Here is an 18,137-nt window from a genome sequence, read left to right as displayed (position 1 = left end):
CTGAGCAGGCGTCCTGTTGCCATGGGAACCTTCCCCGTCTGCTCAGTTATGGTCAGAACTTCACAGACGGGGAAGGGTGAGGACGGGGCTTCGGGGGGCTCTCTGGGGGCTCTCTCCCTCTCCATCGGGGGGCTGCAAAGGCACAGCAGCCCCCCGATGGGAGAGGGAGGGAGCTCCCTCTTACTGGTAACCTTTTCCATACAGCGGTCCTTACGGACCGCTGTATGGAAAGGGTTAAACGGCTGACATCGCATCAACGATGTCAGCCGTTTATACCAGGGTGCCAGCAATGTGCTGGCACCCTGGTATACCCACTGTACACCAACGATTACGCAATAGGAGGCGGGCGGGGGATCGCGATCCCGCCTGCCGCACCGCCCGCCTCCCGCACCGCCCCCACCGCCTGCGACACCCCCCCTGCACCACCCGCCGCCATCAACTCATGCAGGGGTGCAGGGGGGGGTGTACTATATTGATTTTAGGCACTCTAAAGTTTCTGATCCCCGCGGTCAGGGACCGCGGGGATCAGAAACTGCAAAAAGCGCAGCAAACCGCAGGTCTGAATTGACCTGCGGTTTGCTGCGATCGCCGACACGGGGGGGTCACATGACCCCTCCTGGCGTTTTAACAGGATGCCGGCTGAATGATTTCAGCCGGCATCCTGTTCAAATTAACCCCTGCGGCGCCGGAATGCCGATTTTAAAGTCAGGACGTACCGGTACGTCCTTGGTCCTTAAGGACTCGGGAAATAGGGCGTACCGGTACGTCCTATGTCCTTAAGAGGTTAAAGGGGGGTCCAGCGGGTCTGGACCCCACCTAGAACAACCAGCGAATATTATTATTTTTATCCCTCAGGTCCGCACCGCCGATCACCACAGGCGGCACGGCCCTGGTTCTAGTTGCCAGTGGCAAGTGGGGTGGCAGTAGGAGATGAGCACTTCCATTGTGGAAGCGCTCATATCCGTATTCATTTGAATCATTTGTACACCGGCTCTTTAACCATCCATGCTGATCCATTTGACCTGATGAAGGGCTACATATAGCCCGCAACGTTGCCTAAAGTTATGTCCGGCTGAATAAATCACAAAATATTTCACCTGCAATTTTGGAGTGCTGTCAATTTGTTTACGCAACCATATTCATTTGTATCGCTGTCTTCAGCGATACAGATGACTATGCTGCGGCGGCCTGGCTGGGCAGGGGAGGGTGAGGCGTCTCCCTTCCCTGTTCTTCTGATAGACCGCAGGCACTAATGCCTGCGTCCTATCAGAGGCCGTCTCGGGCGGCGCGATGACGTCATTATTATCGCGCCGCCTGAGTCGGGCAGCACACAGCAGGGACACAGCCCGGAAAAGGCCTGCATTGCATCACTGCTGATGAAGGTAAGTATTAGTGTTTTTGTTTTTTTTGGGGGGGAGCTGGCACTATGGGGGCATCTGGCATTTCTTACAGCCCCATTTTTTGGGGGGTGTTACTCTGGTGGCATTCATTTCTTGCCCATTTTTTTTTGGGGGGGGGGCACTATGGGGGCATTTCTTACTGGCACATTATGGGGGCACCATGGGGGCATTTGGGGGCTCTAAAGGGGCTTTTTTTATTGGCACATTATGGGGGGCACTATAGGGGAGAGCGGCACTATGGGGCATCTGGTGGCACTATAGGGGCATTATTTGGGGGCACTATGGGGAAGTGGGGGCTCTAAAGGGGCCTTTTTTTATTGGCACATTATGGGGGGCACTATGGCATCTGGTGGCACTAATGGGGCATTTTTTACTGGCACATTATGGGAGGCACTATAGGGGAGAGTGACACAATGGGGCATTATTTGGGGGCACTATGGGGAAGTGGAGCACTATTGGGGCATCTGGTGGCACTAAGAAGGGGCATTTTTTACTGGCACATTATGGGGGAGAGGAGCATTATAGGGGCATCTGCTGGGGGGCACTAAGAAGGGGATTTTTTTTACTGGCATATTATGAGGGACACTATGGGGAAGTGGGAGAGGAGCACTATGAGGGCATTTACTGGGGCACTATATGGGGTATTTTATACTAGCATACATAATGGGGACATTAGCTCAACTGCGGGCACTAAGCGGGGGTATTTCATGTACTGTCATATTATAAGGAGAACTATTACTACTAGGGGGCAGTATGGGGAGATTTACTACTACTGGGGGGCTAGGAGGAACATGATCACTAGTATGGGCACCATAGGGGCATTATTACTAATAAGTGTTCTCTGGCAGATAATTATTTCTATTGGTGGCATTTTGGAGAGGACTGTTACTTTGGGGGGCACCCTGGCACAGTATCAGCTTAGCACAATTATGTTTGGGGGACATTATCGTTATACTATTAGTGTCTGGGCGCAGTTATTTTTTATAGCACTGTGTGCCAATAATTGAAGGGGGCACTGTTTCTGTGGTAGTAGTATTTCCAGCGGGACTGTTTCTGCAGTATAGTATTGGGGGTGGCAGGAAAGGGTGTTCAGAAGATGTGAAGATGATGGAAATGTGGGAAACTAATGTCTGTTTGTCAATCCCTGCAGAGACGGGAGGTGGCTGAAAAATCATCATGGCGGTCTGGTCTGAATGGAGTAGCTGAGGAAAGAGAATGTCTAGAACAAAGGTGACATCACTGTATGTAAGAGGTATGTGGCGCTATGTAGGAGAGGAGATACTCCGGCTCCTCCCCCTGCCATTTGCAGAAGGAGGATTCAGAGCTGGGTGAGGACGGCCAAAGGGGGCAGCAGGCCACGGGCGGGTGGCAGATGGTGGGGGAACCACAGGCCTTGAGCAGGATCTGGGGAGGGAGGAGAGCGGAGGAGCTTCCTGGCTGTCGCCTGCTGTTGTCTATTGTACAGGTCCTTCTAAAAGAATTAGCATATTGTGATAAAGTTCATTATTTTCTGTAATGTACTGATAAACATTAGACTTTCATATATTTTAGATTCATTACACACCAACTGAAGTAGTTCAAGCCTTTTATTGTTTTAATATTGATGATTTTGGCATACAGCTCATGAAAACCCAAAATTCCTATCTCAAAAAATTAGCATATCATGAAAAGGTTCTCTAAACAAGCTATTAACCTAATCATCTGAATCAACTAATTAACTCTAAACACCTGCAAAAGATTCCTGAGGCTTTTAAAAACTCCCAGCCTGGTTCATTACTCAAAACCGCAATCATGGGTAAGACTGCCGACCTGACTGCTGTCCAGAAGGCCATCATTGACACCCTCAAGCAAGAGGGTAAGACACAGAAAGACATTTCTGAACGAATAGGCTGTTCCCCGAGTGCTGTATCAAGGCACCTCAGTGGGAAGTCTGTGGAAAGGAAAAAGTGTGGCAGAAAACGCTGCACAACGAGAAGAGGTGACCGGACCCTGAGGAAGATTGTGGAGAAGGACCGATTCCAGACCTTGGGGGACCTGCGGAAGCAGTGGACTGAGTCTGGAGTAGAAACATCCAGAGCCACCGTACAGGCATGTGCAGGAAATGGGCTACAGGTGCCGCATTCCCCAGGTCAAGCCACTTTTGAACCAGAAACAGCGGCAGAAGCGCCTGACCTGGGCTACAGAGAAGCAGCACTGGACTGTTGCATGTCATTCGGAAATCAAGGTGCCAGAGTCTGGAGGAAGACTGGGGAGAGGGAAATGCCAAAATGCCTGAAGTCCAGTGTCAAGTACCCACAGTCAGTGATGGTCTGGGGTGCCATGTCAGCTGCTGGTGTTGGTCCACTGTGTTTTATCAAGGGCAGGGTCAATGCAGCTAGCTATCAGGAGATTTTGGAGCACTTCATGCTTCCATCTGCTGAAAAGCTTTATGGAGATGAAGATTTAATTTTTCAGCACGACCTGGCACCTGCTCACAGTGCCAAAACCACTGGTAAATGGTTTACTGACCATGGTATTACTGTGCTCAATTGGCCTGCCAACTCTCCTGACCTGAACCCCATAGAGAATCTGTGGGATATTGGGAAGAGAAAGTTGAGAGATGCAAGACCCAACACTCTGGATGAGCTTAAGGCCGCTATCGAAGCATCCTGGGCCTCCATAACACCTCAGCAGTGCCACAGGCTGATTGCCTCCATGCCACGCCGCATTGAAGCAGTCATTTCTGCAAAAGGATTCCCGACCAAGTATTGAGTGCATAACTGAACATAAATTATTTGAAGGTTGACTTTTTTTGTATTAAAAACACTTTTCTTTTATTGGTCGGATGAAATATGCTAATTTTTCGAGATAGGAAATTTGGGTTTTCATGAGCTGTATGCCAAAATCATCAATATTAAAACAATAAAAGGCTTGAACTACTTCAGTTGGTGTGTAATGAATCTAAAATATATGAAAGTCTAATGTTTATCAGTACATTACAGAAAATAATGAACTTTATCACAATATGCTAATTTTTTTAGAAGGACCTGTATAATGTGAAGCAGGCAGCGCAGCCTGGACAGACCTCTCCTCTCGTATGATGTGTAGAGACAGGCCTTAACAATAGAATTTCAGTTGTACAGTGTTTGTTGGGAGTGACCTATTATATGTAGGAGGGGCTTTTAATAATAGGCGGGGCTAAAAATTGTGTGGTGCGCTGCATTTTTCCATTCCTACAGAGCTTTTACAAATGGCCAGGCAAAAGAATCAGCACAACACAGTACGCACGCAGCATTTTTAAATATGAAGGGGGCTTTGAAAAATGGGCGGGCAAAAGAATTGGCACAGTGAGCTACAGCATTTTTGCCTTTCAGACCCCTCTAGACAAAATTCCTGGGTGCTCCCCTAGAGCTGATTACTTACATAAGGATAAGTGAAATGCTATGTTACTTGGAGCTTCCTGGTTGCTGAGGAAGATGGATATATTGCATTGCATTGTGCAGTATGGAGCAGTGTAAACCTTAAAGGGGCAGCAGTCTCTTTAAACAGATAATCGCTAGGGATATAAGTAGTCAGACCCCCATCGATCTGATATCAACAGTGTGGCAGCTGACACCTGTATGGTCACTGTTAGTTTGGTGCTAATTTTAGTATTTCTGTAGTGTTTTTTTACTCAGCAGCAGTATAAAGGTATTATTCGGTCATGTCATGGTGGTATTTTTTACAATATGGCAGTGTTAGGCTACATGCACACGACAGTGAAAAAAAAAGTCTGTTAAAAACAGATAAACTGATTTTTTTTCGTTGATGCCTTTCTGAGAAACAGACGTTAAAAACTGACCCATTCAATTGCATGGGGGTTGTTGGTCAGTAAAAAAGCTGACAAGATAGAACATGTTCTACTTTTTTTACATCATTTTTCACTGATCGTCAGTTCTACTTTTTTGACATCCTTTTTCACTGATCGTCAAAAAAATTGCCATGTGAATAACCCCATAGACCAGGCATCCTCAAACTGCGGCCCTCCAGCTGTTGTAAAACTTTAACTCCCACAATGCCCTGCTGTAGGCTGATACCTGTAGGCTGTTCAGGCATGCTGGGAGTTGTAGTTTTGCAACAGCTGGGGGGGCGCAGTTTGAGGATGCCTGCCGTAGACTACCATTGGTCTTAAAACAGATATGTGATGGTCGTTAAAAAAAAGTCCATCCATCCTGTGCATGGAGCCTTATTTATTCACTGTATTTATTATTATTTTGGTGTAGGGCTACTCTGGTATCATTATGATTGCTTAGGAATGAGCAAAATAATGATGATCATTAGCAAGTATAAAAATGCCTTTAATAGGGGAGTATTCAGGCTTAGTGCTCAGGGCATCACAAGCTATAAATATGGCTCTGAGAATGTGTCTATAGAGCAGGCAAGCTCAACCTGCCAGATGTTGTAAAACTACAACTCCCAGCATGCCCAAACAGCCTACAGCAGCGCATTGTGGAAGTTGTAGTTTTACAACAGCAGGAGGGCCGCATACCTGCTATAGAGCAACCCTTGGGTTTGCTGCCATCTATGGAACAATTGTATTATTACAGATTGGTAATTCATGGGATCATGCTACTGGAAAGAATCAACGCCTCAGAAAATTGCTAGGGCAATAGAAGCCAGACACCACAAAAGTTTGGAGCCGGCGCTGAGGGCTACCTAGTTTGTGCATCCTAAAAGCAGCCAGGGCCTGTAAAAGAGACAAGCCTGTAACACAGACCAGTCTGTGCAACGAGCAGGACACTGGGTCAGTGGGGTTGCCATGCAGTGGGTCAGTATGTATGTATAATAGTTTGTGACGCCAATTGCAGCTTGCGCAGGTACTATAGCAGGGACCTTTAAGATGTTATAGCTCATATACCAGGTGAGGAATGCCAGAAGGGGATAATGTCTCTGTGTAGTGTCAACGGTGTGTCTCCTACCTTGGTACAGCTGGACTCCTGAATCCTGGCTCCCTTGCAATAAAATTGAGTGTGGTTAGCAGGAGTTTTGATTAAATAATTGAGATCCAGTCTGGTAATAAAGTCTAACTTGAGTTTACTGAATGGCAGCTTTGATCCATACAAGGTACAACATAAGTCTTGGGTCCCAGCAGGTTTTGGCAATATGTGGCAGGAATATATCTAAATCACCTGCGGTCTCAATATAAACGGTCCACTCCTGAAACTTACAAAATAACAACAACAATGAAGGAGTGCATAACACACCAATGTAAGGAAATGCAAATCAATTTTATTAATGTATCAATAAAATGTACATGATGCATGATATATATGAGTAAATCAGCAGGGACAACCACAGTCCTACATCACCCTATTATCAGCCCAGTCATATAGGATGTATGAATAATGTCTCAATTTTACAATACACAAGTAACAATTTATCCAAAAGGATATACTGCAAAAGAGAGCATGAGATATATGCAGATAGTGTCTGATCCCCTCCACTACTGAGTGGCAATGCGGCCTGGGTCCAAATCTAACAAGTGAAACTAACAGGTCATGCACAAAGTACTGAGGCTACATACCAATGAGACTGGGACAGACTTCAGGGCAATGGAGCCCCTCGACACGCGTTTCGCGTGTTATTCGCTTCCTCAGGAGGAGTTAGTGGTCAGGGGAACGAGCTAAAAGGATGCAGCCACCGAATCAGATGTACCGTTCGTTGTCATGTGATGAATTCCTAGAGCTCCACGTCATCAAAGCAGTGCATGACCAGTCTGCGCCTGCTACGTCAGACTGCTTCCGCCCTTCCCCTGAGGCCAGCGGAGGAGAGGGCAGTCACACATCGAATGATGCTGATCGCCATTGCCACCTCCAGCCTACACATGAGAAGAAGGGTGGAAGTGGATGCGCGAGCAGAGCAGCCATGCACACAGGTGACGAAAGAGGATCAAATGGATTTGCAATCTCAATTGGCAGATACTATCTGAATGAATCTCAATGCATCCCATATATATCATTTGGACATTATGCAAATACGCTAGGGGAACCCTCATACATTACAATTTTTTTTTTTTTTTTATCAACATTAATAATAAATGGCTTAACCATTATTAGAAAGATACAATAAAGTGCCTGGTGCAACATCAAAATGCCATACAAAGCTCATCAATTTATAAAATACTTTGACATGATTATACATTAGATTAATCCATGATTAATACAGTAATAATGAAATAAAAAGAGAAAAACTGTGAAAAAACTTATCTACCATGTACATGATCAAAACTGTTAATATATACCATAGTTCATTTAAACTGTAAAGTGCTCTAGTGCCTTGATACAGTACCATCACCCACAGTAATTATAATGATAAGAATACGTGGAAATTTGCCTATTATACACATACTACCAAGTACAAATATAGAGGACCCCCTCCCCACACTTCAAAATATACCCTTTACACCATCAAAAGGAGAATAAGGTTTCAGATGACGGGAGTTCAGATGGAATATCAGACACTCAAGGTAAGTCGGCATACTACAAGATAGAAAAAACATGTAACCATACATATATATTCATCAATTACAACTCAATTCTAAAAAATGGGCGTATAATCCCATTCAACCCCTAAAATAATGCCACTGCTTAAAGGAAGGAGCCAAAACCAAAGCTCTCATTTAATCCATTGGGGGTCAGGGTCTTGAGTCTAAATATCCATCTAGTCTCAATTTGGGCCAGAATTTTACTATAATTGCCCCCCCTGATCCCCAAATGTATTTTATCAATGCCTCTGAACCGTAATCCACTAGGGTTACTTTGATGATGAATTTTAAAATGTTTTGGGAGAGTTTTTAAATCATTCAGATCGGAAATATCTTTGGCCTTCTCAATATCTCTCACATGTTCCCGTATCCTTTTGCGGAACTCCCTTGTGGTCAAGCCAATGTAGATTTTGTCACATGGACAAACAGCATAGTAGATGATCCCCGTTGTCATACAAGAGATATAATCTCTAATTTCATAAGATTGCGTTTTGTCAGAGTTGGTAAATTGGGTGGATCTATCAATGTTGGCACATGCATTGCACGCCACACATGGGTATGATCCTTTCACACCTATTTGACGGCCCGATTTGGCCCCAGGGACATAATGGCTACGGACCAATAAATCTTTCAGATTTTTGGAACGTCTCGCAGTCAATTGTGGTCTCTCTGAAATGCATTTGCTTAGTTTCTGATCGGTTTTAAGAATACTCCAGTGTTTATTTAAGATCTCATATACATTTTTCCACTGGTTATTGTAATTTGTGATGAATCTGATATCCTGGTTACTGGTGGATGCTATTTTCCCAGTCTTATTCCCCTCGTTTGGGCATAGTAGTTTTTCCCTTTTGCGTGTTTTCGCTATTTGGATACCCCTTTGTACCTGCCTATTGCTGTACCCTCTTTCTTTGAATCGATTCTTTAATTTTTCTGATGCCTTAAGGAAGGTCATTTCATTAGAACAAATTCTTTGTCGTATAAATTGTCGTATAAATTGACCCTTTGGAATTCCGTCAATTGTGGATCTCGGATGTGCCGAACTAGCATGTAACAATGAATTTACAGCGGTTACTTTCCTATAAATTTCAGTCTGCACTTTTCCCTTCTCATCCACTTTGATTTTTAAATCCAAAAAATCGATTTCCCATCCTGCTTTGTAGGAGAGCTTGATGTTCAATGCATTATTGTTCAGTACATTCATGAATCTGTTGATATCTTCCATGGTGCCCTCCCATATGAACAGTATATCATCGATATACCTCATCCAATTATGGACTCGATCGACACACTCGGGGAGGGCACCATGGAAGATCTCCCTCTCCCAAGCGCCCAAGAACAGATTCGCGTACGATGGGGCACAAGTGGCCCCCATCGCCACGCCTTGTGTCTGCAGATAGAATCTGTCCCGAAACACAAAAAAATTATGATGCAGAATAAAATCTAACAGCTGTAATAGCAACAGGTTCAAAGAGGGTTCCAAATTATTACTTTTTAAAAAATCAGATGTAGCACGCAAGCCATCCTCATGGCGTATGCTTGTGTATAGGGATTCTACATCCGCCGTCACCAGGATCATCTCATCAGAAAGCTGTATTCCCTCCAAACGATTTAAAACTGCAGTGGTGTCCTGTACAAAACATGGTAAACAAATTACCAACTGTTGTAGATAAAAATCCACAAATCTGCAGAGGTTCTCACTTAGACTTTCATTACCTGCTACAATAGGTTGCCCCGGTGGATCTTTACTGTTCTTATGAATTTTGGGAATTATGTAGAAAGTGTCTCCTGGAAATGAGACACCTCCGGATGGGAACAATCCGGAACATTAAACAAGCAGGAAGGAGCAGCCTAGGGCTTCTAATGATTCCCGAAGCAGCAGGGGTACCTGTGAAGTAACTGGATCTGCCTGGACTTACCACTTGGTCCTACCCTGGGTATATATCACCGGGTGTAGACCATTAGTATTCAACGTCCCTATGTAGACAATCTGTATAAGGGGGAAGAGAACAAGAGCTGCAAAAAGGCACACTTTAAGTAAGTTGCTACATTTTTGTTAAGTGCAATGGTAAGTGCAATCATGACAAACAGTGCATAAATTCACATTGTGGCACCTAAAAGGATAATACACACAATGGGCAGGTTATCTTGAACGTTGCAACATTTGTAAACTGGTACAATAAGTGCAAAATATTAAATAGGAATATCACAAAGAGCTCAGGTATCACGTTTGAGTCCTTTCTTTGGGTGCAAGCTTTTATGTTGCAATAAAACATTTTATAAAATAGTGCAACTGTCAATGCCAGGTGAGGCTCAACAATAACTTGAGTCCTGTTTCCTTGAAGTGCTTAAAGTTGTAGAATCCTCTGCAATCCACAGGGCAAAGGAGTAAATTGTAATCCAAAGGGTTACAAGTTAATAGCAGCAAAGGCTATCAAGTAACCTGAGAAAGGGGATAAAACGGTTAACTTGGACATGAGGGGGTTAAGTGCTGATGGGGGGGAGTGCTAACTGAGCATGACCATCTGGATGAGGACTAAAACAGGCAACCTGTAACAAAAACGGTTAAAACAGCACACAAATGCCAAACAGGTCCTCACCCGTCAGATAGAAGTCCATGGAGTGGCTCCCAGAATGTCACTAAAGGATATTTCTTGACAGGGGACACCATACAGGTAGGTGTCCAGCTCCTCGTCACTGCTGGAGCTGCTGAACCTCATGAGAGGATGTTCCTGCCTCTGGTGGTAGCTCAGGGTGGCGTTAGTAGTGGTGCGCCACTGCCCTCTACCGGTGGCGGTAGGGGTTGGCTGTGCAGACAGCCTGGGGAATGCTGCTGTGACTCTGCAATCCAGAATCCACAGCCGGTGCAGGAAGAGGCAGAACTTCTGGCTGCAGTGGCTCAGGGAGAGCTGGAACAGTTGCCTGGGGCTGCTTCCAGGGAAGCATATACGGAGGCATAAAACATGGTTGGACCTTGGGGTTGAAGGTCAACACACTATTGTTGATTTGTCCTATCCTCAGGGTTAGTGGCGGTGATAGATCCGGTATCAAAGGTGCAGGGGCAGGTTGAACCTTTTCTTTGAAGAGTAGGCGGCCATCCAGGGTTTCCTGGAAGCATCTGGTCCTACCCGCAGAGCCTGGATACTTCTGCCAGGACTCTGGGGTGACGGCAGGGGAGAGTGGCTTTTGCAGTAAGGTGACTCCAGCGGCAAAGAGTCCTTGCATGGACCGCATGGGGGTGTATTCCACCTGATCTCCCACATAAAGGTTGTGCCTTTCTTGGGGCAGATAATGCCGTTTTACTGAGCGACGGCCTACAAATACTTCAGTGCCCACAGACAACAGAGAACCACAATACAGTACCAGTCCTCCTAGTAAGTTTGGAGTCTCCTGACTGGGGGCTATCGATGACCTGCTTTACCCATTCTTCAACCGCAGATTTATAATCCCAAGCGGTCTGGGCAAAGGCCGTGATTTCATGGGGCACCGCAAGGTTAAGGCTCCGCAACTTCTCATAGCTGGCTCCGCCTCCGCCGCACCAGTAGGTGGCTGTGGCTTTGTGGGCCTCAGGTTAATGGCAGGTGCAGGGGTCTCTGGACGCGGTGCAGGGGCGGACTTGGACCGGGCCTGGGCGCCGGTTCCGGTGCCTCCTGGATGCGATCATGGGACTCTGGTGCCATCTTCATCTCAATCAGCGATTTGGCAGTGGTGATGGGTGCTGCGTCAGCGGCGTCCTCCGCGGGAACAGTCTTGACGTCGACCTCCATCTTCACAGGCATGTCGTCTTCCGCAGGGGGACTTGACTCAGCGGAGGGATCCGCGGCCTCCGGGAACTTGATTAAATCCTGATCTTTTGAAGCAGGAACCGGGACCTCAGCAGGGGCCTTCTCTGGAACCTCGGGGATGCTGGATAAGGTAGGCGGCACACCTTTCTTGGTCACGGAGGGATCCACTGCCTCTGGACCGGCACCAAAGGTTGATGGACCACGTCTTTGCACGAGTTGGGAAACCTGCATCTCCAGCGGTTGTTCAGGATAGACAGGCTCTCCACTGATGGACATCTCATTTCACCTGGAACGCGGGTAGGCCATCTTTGCTGTTCTCCGGAACACACAGACTGCCAGAACTAAGGGAAGGGCGCAGAGGGTGGAGTCTTTATCACCTCGGGTCCCAGTAACAAGTTCATGGAGGGCAGTCTCTATTTTTCCTGCTTCCAAAGGGGCGTATTCGTTATCTTCGCGCTCTTGAGGGGGAGTTACTAGATTTTCCCGCTTCTGGGGGGCGTATTCTTCATTTTCGCGCTCTTGAGAGGGCGTTCCTTTGTTTCTGGGCATAAAGATGAAGCGCTATTTTAAACGAATATGGCGAATTTCCACAATGTCGAATTAACTCCTTGAATGCCGGAGCACACGTTTAGCACTTTCTGGCACAACAATACAAGTAAGAAAGTCAGTTTTTCAGCGATCTTTGCACAATCTTCAGCCCGTATGATTATATTGTGAAACATTCGATTTATGTCCATTTTTTGCGCACAATTAAATCCGGTTCTGTTATTAGGGATGGACAAACAATTCAATTCGATCCTGTTCGTGTGACGCCACTTTAATGCAATGAGCAGGACACTGGGTCAGTGGGGTGACGCCAATTGCAGCTTGCGCAGGTACTATAGCAGGGCCCTTTAAGATGTTATAGCATATATACCAGGTGAGGAATGCCAGAGGGGGATAATGTCTCTGTGTAGTGTCAACGGTGTCTCCTACCTTGGTACGGCTGGACTCCTGAATCCTGGCTCACTTGCAATAAAATTGAGTGTGGTTAGAGTCTTGATGAAATAATTGAGATCCAGTCTGGTAATAAAGTCCAACTTGAGTTTACTGAATGGCAGCTTTGATCCATACAAGGTACAGCATAAGTCTTGGATCCCAGCAGGTTTTGGCAATATGTGGCAGGAATTTATCTATTCTGCTTCTTGTACATACGCCTAGTAGAATCTGGCAGGTATCTATCTTCTGCTCTGTCCTTAGGTCTGCTTAGTTTGGGCCTGACTAGTTGAGGAGATACTTATCTTCTCCTGGTCTTGGGATCTGTACTCTCAGGACTGCTCGCAGGGTATGATGGTGTCTTCCTGGAGATCTATTGTTCTGTGGATGGCTGCTTCTCTGGTCATCCAGCTGAGATAGGTGACTCAGTCTGGGAAGATAGATCTTTACCTCAGCCGAGGCGAGACCCAGGGTTGGGATCCCTGTTTCTGGGAGCTCCTACTAACACAGCCTTGCCTAGCAGGGGGCTGGTTCACACTGACTAGAACTTTCCTTCCTTCCCATGAGGTAGGAAGTAGGAACATTCCACTCCTCCTCAGAAAGGGGGGAGCTAACCTGGAATGGACTATTCCAGGCTAGATACTAACTATAACCTGCTACACGCTGCTGCCACCTGCTGGTGTACATGGAAAATTACAGCAGTAGTATAAATCAGACATAGAAAATACATATAAGGGAAAATACAAAGCAAGATTACACAGGATAATAATAAATATACACTTAACATTATGTAGCCGGGTGACAGTAGTTTAGTGACATACTTCAGGATGTTACATCTGCAGCCTATAAGAAATATTGCACAGTGGTTGTGAAGCGAGATACCACAACCTGGGAGCATCCCTTAGACACTGTGCAGATTGTGCAATACTGTACCACGTAGAAAGGTTTTATGGATGATAGTGCAAATAAGGCCATTGACATTGATGCCGCTCTAAGGAGACAAGTGCCAGAGTGTCAACGCCAGGTAATTGATTGCAGAGGAAACCAAAGGGAGAGTGAGTTATCCTTGCCCATAATTAAGACTGTGCCTGTAAGCTTGTTACCCCACATGAGTCAAGTAAACACCAGTTTCCTTAAGTTACAACACGTGTCCGCCTGATTCTATTTTGCCGTCCTAGAGGGGGGAACCATGTTTTCTGTAAGGGTTTAGGCTACTTTCACACTTGCGCTTGATCGGATCCGTTCTGAACGGATCCGATCATATTAATGCAGACGGAGGCTCCGTTCAGTACGGATCCGTCTGCATTAATAACTTAGAAAAATTTCTAAGAGCGCAAGATGCCTGAGCGGATCCGTTCAGACTTTCAATGTAAAGTCAATGGGGGACGGATCCGCTTGAAGATTGAGCCATATGGTGTCATCTTCAAGCGGATCCGTTCCCATTGACTTACATTGTAAGTCTGAACGGATCCGCTCGCCTCCGCACGGCCAGGCGGACAGCTGAACGCTGCAAGCAGCGTTCAGCTGTCCGCCTGGCCGTGCGGAGGCGAGCGGAGCGGAGGCTGAACACCGCCAGACTGATGCAGTCTGAGCGGATCCGCTCTATTCAGACTGCATCAGGGCTGGACGGAGGCGTTCGGGTCCGCTCGTGAGCTCCTTCAAACGGAGCTCACGAGCGGACCGACGAACGCAAGTGTGAAAGTAGCCTTAGCGACACGGTCAGGTTTCTGCGTGCAATCTGGGAGGCCAAAATCAGGAGTTAATCATTACAGGAGAGAAAGCATAAAGGGCAGATGCTACTGCTCCTCATTTCTTTAGGTCTGGCTCCTTTGTAAAGTATCTGAGTCTGAACTGAGTTGTTTGTGGAACAGCATGCTGCAAAATAAAAATAACAAACAAAAATACTTACCTCCACGCCACTGTCAGCGATGTACACAGGCTTTTTCCGGTTGGTGTCCTGATCTATTTGCTGAAACATTGTTGACTGCTATGGCAGTCCTGCGGCATGTAACCCTTAAGGGACGCACACTGCTGGTTGAGAAACACTAAGGCCCCTTTCACACGGGCGAGATTTCTGATCGGGTGCAATGCGTGAGGTGAACGCATTGCACCCGCACTGAATCCGGACCCATTCATTTCTATGGGGCTGTGCACATGAGCAGTGATTTTCACGCATCACTTGTGCGTTGCGCGAAAATTGCAGCATGCTCCTCTTTGTGCGTTTTCCACGCATTGCAGGCCCCATAGAAGTGAATGGGGCTGCGTGAAAATCGCAAGCATCCGCAAGCAAGTGCAGATGAGGTGCGATTTTCACGCACGGTTGCTAGGAGACGATCGGGATGGGGACCCGATCATTATTATTTTCCCTTATAACATGGTTATAAGGGAAAATAATAGCATTCTTAATACAGAATGCATAGTGCAATAGGGCTGGAGGGGTTAAAAAAATATAAAAATAATTTAACTCACCTTAATCCACTTGCTCGCGGAGCCCGGCTTCTCTTCTGCCTTCTTCTTTGCTGTGCACAGAAAAGGACCTGTGGTGACGTCACTGCGGTCATCACATGGTCTGTCACATGATCTGTCACATGATCCATCACCATGGTGACGGACCATGTGATGAGCGCAGTGACGTCATCAAAGGTCCTATTCCTCAAAGAAGAAGACAGAAGAGAAGCTGGGCTGCGCGAGCAAGTGGATTAAGGTGAGTTAAATTATTTTTTATTAACCCCTCCAGCGCTATTGTACTATGCATTCTGTATTAAGAATGCTATTATTTTCCCTTATAACCATGTTATAAGGGAAAATAAGTCTTGCTGGTCTTGCTGGGACCCAAGACTTATGCTGTACCTTGTATGGATCAAAGCTGCCATTCAGTAAACTCAAGTTGGACTTTATTACCAGACTGGATCTCAATTATTTCATCAAAACTCTAACCACACTCAATTTTATTGCAAGTGAGCCAGGATTCAGGAGTCCAGCCGTACCAAGGTAGGAGACACCGTTGACACTACACAGAGACATTATCCCCTTCTGGCATTCCTCACCTGGTATATGAGCTATAACATCTTAAAGGGCCCTGCTATAGTACCTGCGCAAGCTGCAATTGGCGTCACAAACTATTATACATACATACTGACCCACTGCATGGCAACCCCACTGACCCAGTGTCCTGCTCATTGTATTAAAGTGGCGTCACAAGAACAGGATCAGATTGAATTGTGTGTCCATCCCTAATAACAGAACCGGATCTAATTGTGTGCAAAAAACGGACATAAATCGCATGTTTCACAATATAATCATAAGGGCTGAAGATTGTGCAAAGATCACTGAAAAACTGACTTTCTTACATATATTGTTGTGCCAGAAAGCGCTAAACGTGCACTCCAGCATTCAAGGAGTTAATTCGACATTGTGGAAATTCACCATATTCGTTTAAAATGGCGCTTCATCTTCATGCCCAGAAACAAAGGAACGCCCGCTCAAGAGCGTGAAAATGAAGAATACGCCCCCCAGAAGTGGGAAAATCTAGTAACTCCCCCTCAAGAGCACGAAGATAACGAATACGCCCCTTTGGAAGTGGGAAAAATAGAGACTGCCCTCCATGAACTAATTACTGGGACCCGAGGTGATAAAGACTCCACCCTCTGCACCCCTCCCTTAGTTCTGGCAGTCTGTGTGTTCCAGAGAACAGCAAAGATGGCCTACCCGCATCCCAGGTGGAATGAGATGTCCATCGGTGGAGAGCCTGTCTATCCTGAACAAATCCTTCAAATTTGTACAGTTCATAAATGTTTTATAGGCTTATTGCCAGCACCTCCAGCACCTGCAGCATAAATTCTGTTGCAAACACCATGCCATTGTCACTTTTATCTAAAAAAATGGTTTCCGTTTTGCTACTGTGTATAATTAAGCACTTCAGAGCATTTCGGTGAATGGGAAGTATAATTATGCCTCTTTTAATTCTTGAAAAAAAAAGCTTAAATTTTACTACCGTGTGTTTGTAGCAGGGCACTTTGTTACTTCGAGAACATATATATTTTTTTCACTTTAGCTACCTTTTGTCATTGAGCATTCCAGTTTCGATCAAAGCATTGTATTGTGTCAATATACCATGCAGTTTTAGTGAACACATTGGGCCAAAATTATCACGACTCTGACAGCTCACTCCACTTTAACATATGGCTAAAGTCAGTTTTAGCCAAGTCAGATTTATGATCGGTCCTTTAAGACTGTAATAAATGTGGTTTGACGGTAGCAGTTTATCCGTCAGTAAGCAGCTTTACAAAAGTCGCACATCTTTACGAAAAAGTTGCACGTTTTATTAAAAAGTCTCATAAGATAAGCATGGTCCTCACTGGAGTGAAATTGCGACTTTTTTGCGACTTTTTAAATAGTCCCAATAGTAAATCTGTCTAGAGATTCATTTACATAAGAAAACACGCCCACTTTCAGAAAACTGGCAAGCATAGTGCAGAGCAGAAAAAAGTCGCAAGTTTGTGTGCAGTTTTAGCGTTTGGGACTTTTTTGGGGACTTTTTCACTCCATTATTCTGACCTGAGCTAATGATAAATCTGGCCCATTGTGCTGCAATAATATAGCAGTTTCATTCCATGCATTCTTTTATGTCAAGATACAGATGTAACAGGGGAAACACACACACTCTTAACTCAAATTTCTTAACTCATCGCATTATCTTGAAACAAAAGCCATTGAAAAGCAATTACTTTTAGTTGCATTTAGTTTAGATGTCTTATAAAGCATGTGTGTTAACCCTGCTACATCCGTACCATGCAGTTTTAGTGAACGCACTATACTCAATAACTGCATTATTATTCCAGTTTTAGTTAATGCATTTTATTGTATTAATATACAAGTTTCATTCAACACATTGCATTCCCATTATAAATTGTCAATACCAGTGTGCAGTTTGCTTTAGAAGGGGAGGGGTATTTAATTCCACCTCTGTCTGTACATTATAGACAAAACTGGCAATTTTGCTAGTACCATTTAATAATCTGTGTACCAAACCCTTGGCTCTTTATGTAAATGCCTTATCATTAGTGATGAACGAATATCGGCCAGGACGATTCGCGAAAGTGTGTTCGCGATCAAATGTTCTCGAACCACGCTTTTGCGGTGGGTCCCATTCACTTTAATGGCAGCCAAACCTGAAAAACCTTCAGATCATAATTGCAGCCAGCAAACACTTACTAGAAGTACACAAATAGTCCCACAACATGGACAGTGATATACCAGAGGGGGGTCATTGGCAAAAATTCCCACAAAATATATGTATTTTAATCAGGAGCCATTTTTATGCATCTTAAAGGGAAACTCTCAAAAATGTGCCCTGCTGGAGCCTAGAAAAATTATATTTCCTATTGGTTTGATGTATGCAAATGGATGGCAAAAATAGGATGTGAACCCAGATCTAGTGTCAGAATAAGCACCAGTACACAGCGGAGCAGCGTGGCA

General features: G+C 45.4%; 1 protein-coding gene across 5 annotated transcripts in view; it reads left to right on the top strand.

Moving 5' to 3' along the window:
* The window catches only part of NLRC4 (NLR family CARD domain containing 4), a 204,396-nt gene that overhangs the window by 81,127 nt on the left and 105,132 nt on the right, over positions 1 to 18,137 (top strand). The window contains exon 1 of one of the 5 annotated variants that reach the window (XM_044292149.1): positions 2,625 to 2,652. The exons of the other annotated variants lie outside the window; for them this stretch is intronic. The gene's annotated coding sequence lies outside the window, so the exon portion shown is untranslated. Of the gene's footprint in view, positions 1 to 2,624; positions 2,653 to 18,137 lie in introns of those variants that run through there. 5 annotated transcript variants of the gene reach the window in all.

Source organism: Bufo gargarizans, chromosome 4 (genome assembly GCF_014858855.1).
Source record: "Bufo gargarizans isolate SCDJY-AF-19 chromosome 4, ASM1485885v1, whole genome shotgun sequence".
Classification (NCBI taxonomy): domain Eukaryota; kingdom Metazoa; phylum Chordata; class Amphibia; order Anura; family Bufonidae; genus Bufo; species Bufo gargarizans.
This window is presented reverse-complemented; position numbering and strand designations above follow the sequence as displayed.